Source organism: Solanum pennellii, chromosome 3 (genome assembly GCF_001406875.1).
Source record: "Solanum pennellii chromosome 3, SPENNV200".
Lineage (NCBI taxonomy): Eukaryota > Viridiplantae > Streptophyta > Magnoliopsida > Solanales > Solanaceae > Solanum > Solanum pennellii.
Genome location: NC_028639.1, coordinates 22143067 through 22148257, shown reverse-complemented (window position 1 = coordinate 22148257; position 5191 = coordinate 22143067).

The window sequence follows — 5191 nt, the reverse complement described above, 5'->3', positions numbered from 1 at the left end:
TTGTTTAACAACCATGAATTGTGTATTTCTAGGCATGGGTAACTAAATCCACAACTAGGGATGTGAGAACCATGGGTAATTAACCGGTAAAACTAGCTAAATAACAATTCTATAATAGGTTATTGAATGTATTGATAATTTTTTCGTTTATAAGTCTTTTTAACGAGTACACACGTTAGAACTTGCCCTATTTCTACTTGCCGGACCAAGGAGGTAGTTGATAGGAAAAGAATTATCAACATAGATTTAGTATACATTATCTAATATGCTAGTTTCGATTGGTGCGAAGTAGTAACTAAGTCATACATCGAATATGATGCTTAATATGAGGTAAAAGGGAAGGGTTAGTAATTTAAACACACGTAGCCGGACCAAGGTACGGAGTGAAATTCTCTAGTTGCCGGACCAAGGAATTAGAGATACATAACTTACCACTTTGCATGCAAGACACATAGCTAGGATTACCGTGTTATGAACCTATGAGGAACACTTACACCCTAGTAACTCTCATCACATGATAAACACAAAAGTTTTAATCTTGCTACTTGTTTTACTTAGAAATAATTGAACACTTTTGTTTCACAAAACCCCCCCCCCCTTAAATTAACTATTTCCGGAAAGGGTTTGACTAAATAGACGTAATTGTAGACTAAATTAAGTCTATATCATTTTCCTCGTGGGATCGACCCAACCTAACAATTGAGTTCTTTACTTGATATGATCAGTTATACTTCTTTAGGGAAGTATAATTTAAGCATATCAGCAGCCGGAGTCGGAGGCACATCTGGAATAGAACTATGTACATTAGCAGCTAGGGTCAGAGACACATTTGATTGATCAGGCTGACTGGGTTCTGAAACCTTTGTTTTGTTGTATCCACTTTTTTCTTCTTTTTGGTGGTGGTGGAGGTGATGTATCAGACACTCTAGAAGATCTCCTCAAGAATTGTTCGGGAGGTCTAGTGGAGAAATCACCAAAATCATCTTCATCATTCGGTCGTATTACAATTGGATTTATAGCTGATAAGGGGGGTGAAGAAGAAGGAGCATGTTCAACTTCAAGTAAGTCAAAAGCTTCAAGTTCCTCCGTTATTGGAACAACGTTTGAACATCCATTCTAGAATAACAAAATAATTTAAATATTAAGACACAAAATAATGTATCATATAACAGAAAATAATTAAGACACGAAATAATGTATCTCAACACAGAAAATAATGATAATAAAAGCACAAACTTGCAACCTTTAATTTTCACAATATAAAAAAGGATTCAATGTTACCTCTTGAAAAATGCTAGACCTAAGCATTTCAAACATTGTCTTATCAGACACAAATCTACAATTGCACATTCTTCGGATGACATTCCGTTCTTTGACAGCAATTTAAGGATTTAACTGGCACATTTGTGTATCCATACGTTAAGTGGATAAGGCATTCCACATAATCGATATAATTGTTTGCTAATATTGAAATCCTGTCTAAGTGAAATGATGAGCTTTGAGAATGAAATCTGTCTTCAAGGATAATCTCGATATCTACCATCTCCAACCATTAGAAATCGACAATAGATATAGATGTATTATCAGTTTGAGCCAAGATGAATGTATGAATAACTACAACATAGGCATTTGGAGTGCATCCTGATTGTTCTCCCAGTTGCTCATCTTAAATCGTTGGATTAGATGATTCTTGCTAACACTATTCACTGCACTGGGAAAATACTTTTGGAATAGCATAGAAAGAGTTGATTCTGGGTATTCAAAATCTTTGGTATTGCCTTTATCTTTAAGTCCAGTTATTATTGCAAATTCATTTATACCAAATTTCAGGATACCCCCATTTGCATGTCTAATATGCAACACATTAGAGTTTCCTTGTTCCAACTCTAACAACAGTAAACATTTAGTGATTTGGCCCTGAAAATTACATTTAGGAATATCTAAAAAGGGTCTAAATATTGTAGCCCTAAACAGTTGAAATACATGCTCCCCTATAGACTCTTGAAAATCCTTTTGAAAATAGTCGTTAAAATGGACATCAAACCTTATGGGATGTGTTGCTATCTTTTTTATCTTGTACTTCAGTGACTGTAAGTTTTTAAAAAGTAAATACAATTTGTAATGATATTCAATAAACATAAATAAAACCAAATTAGACTACACAACAATTAGTGATACATGATACAAACATAATGATACATAAATAACTTAAAGGATACCAAATTTCAACTGCCTACACAATAATTAATGATACATAACACAAACATTCTGTTACACAAATAGCTTAAAAGGATACCAAATTTCAACTGCCTACACAACAATCAATGATACATAACACAAACATTCTGATACACAAATTTCAATTGTCTGATACATGATACAAAGTTTCAACTGTCTAATACATGAATATTAGTAGAACTTATTAAAAAAACATGATAAGTTATGTAGAATGTGTCACTGTCTAACACATCAACTATTTTTTTGTTAAATTTGACAAAAATATTTTTCATGATACATTTTTTTAGATAAACAGATAAACCAAGGGTTTTATAACACATACATTAAATCTAAAATCGATATGTATCAAACTAATATTGGATTTTTGAATGTATCAACTTTTAACCCAAATCTACTAAACGCTAAAACACATTTAACTCATTTATCATTAAATCTAAAATTGACATGTATCAAACGTACTATAACTCTAAAATAATTTTAAGGAAGAATAAAAAGACATACCCTGAGCAATGTGGGTCTAGAAATAACGGTTGTTGATCTGTTTCCCTTTTTTTTTAGGGGGGGGGGGGGTTTGCAACCTTTGGTTTAGAGGATTCCAGAACATCTTTGTTCGGCTCCTTCCTCAATTTCAAAGGATTATGCAAAAAAAAACAAAATTCTATTATCTTCCCAATCTTCGTTATAAAAATCTTATATTTTCGAATTTTTATTATGATCCATGTGTATGAAATAGAAAAATAATGAACCAAAATAAAAATCAAAGTAAAAAGATGAGAAACTTTCGGAGAGAGTAAGAAGAAGACGATATATCAAAGTATCAGACAAATTTGAGAGAAAAATTTTGAAGACTGAAATTCAAAAGCGAAGACTAGTATTTGGAATTTGTTTGATCGAGAGAGAAAAAAATTTGAAAATCAATTTGGATATTGATTGTAACTTAAAAGATAATTGAGTGTAATTGTGGAGAAAAAGAAGGCGTAACATAGGGAGTGATGAAATTTATGTGGAGGAAAGAGGGAGTTATGTATCTGCTAGATTATAATTACAAGAGAAAAAAGGAATTTAAGTAATTTTTAAAAACAGTAGGGAAAAGTAGATAATAAGAAACTTAAAGTCAACTTTATTTAAGTCAATCGCTTAAAAATTGATGAAAAGACGCTTCAGTTTTGTGAGTTTTAAAGACAAAAGATCTTCTTGAAGTCTTAATTTTAATTTAAGAAGAAAAAAAGAAAAAAAAACACGTCTGACATTCAAGGTCAAAGATTAAGATGATATTGTGCAGACCCTCTATCACTAAGCTAACTCTTCATCTTGTGTTGAAGAGTGTCAAATATAATATATATAGGAACAAAATTAAAAGTTAACCTATTTATACAACGTAATTTTTTGATGAAGGGGTGTCGCTTGACACCCCTTGGGCAAGGATAACTCCACCCATGCTCACATATTTATCATATATATTTAGCAACCATTTGTGAGTTGTTTCTACATACATAATACACATTTTCTTTTTAGAAATTTTAAGCAAATATTTTCTACACTTGTAGCAACAATTTGTAAATATCTACTATATTCACAATACACTTTTCTTTTACAATTTTTTCACAAATATTTAGATGAAGAATTATAGAAGTTGGCAAAGCTCAATATAAGATTGATATTTCAAAGACTAAATACTTCTACATATGTTTGTACTTGTAAGAAAAACTAATAAGCAAGTCACTAAATATATTCTAATCCTACTAGTTATAACTTTTGTATAGTCCAATCTTCCAATAGTACTTGAAGCAATGGTTTAATTATGCATGTTCATCCTGCAAATTAAAGATAAATATAATTATAATTTGACAAAGTAAGTTATAAAATACACAAATATAAATCTAAAAGGTAGAGATATTCACATGAATGCACTCACAAATATTGAAAGAACGAATATCGCACATTTAAGCATTTTGTTAGGCTCTACCAAAATTCCTTTAAAAGAAAAGGAAATAAAGGTGGTATCTCCTCTTTCAATACTCGAGCTAAGTCACATTTGACTCTTAAAGATGATGATTAGCCGAGAACATCTCAAAAATATGATAATAATGTTGAAGCAAATTTGGCTTTAAAGGATGATGTTTTTGTGGCCTTGGTGATATTATTCATATGGAAGTTGATAATTTTTTTGGATATCGAAACTGAAGTTTGATCTTTCAGCTAGGGAATGTAGTATGTTGCTATTTTACTCATGTGATTTTAATTACATGCTCTTTTGTTGAAGCATTTAAATTTTGGTTGTTAGTTTTTTTTTTTGTACTTCTTTTTTAGGTATTTCTATTTTAATGAAAATTAATAGAAATTTTCAGTTGTCAATTGGATCTAAGATGAATAATGGAGATATGTGTCTTCTTGATAGTGCTACAACACATACTATATTAAGAGAAAAAAATACTTCTCTAATTTGATTATGAAAATGACATATGTTAACACAATATCTGATAGTACAAAATTAAATGAGGGCTCTGAATGAGCGATCTTATTACTACCCGGAGGGACAATATTGAACATTTGCAATGCATTATATTGTAGAAAGTCTCAAAGAAGTATATTAAGCTTCATAGTTGTTCGTCAAAGTATCATGTTGAGACTGCTAATGAAGGAAAAATTGAATACCTTGATATTACTACAGTTAATACAGAGGAGAAAATTGTGCATGAAAAATTACTTGTACTTTCTTCTGGGTTGTACTGAACAAGTATAAGTACAGTTGAACCACATATCGTGGTAAATAAAATATTTTCTAATTTTAATGATTTTATCATTTGACATGACAGGCTGGCCCATCCTATTTTAATATGATGCGCAAAATAATTGAGAATTCACATGACACACCTAAAGAGTCCAAATATCCTTTAGTCAAAGGAGTTCTCTTATGTTTCTTATTCTCAAGGAAAGTTGATCATTAAAACAT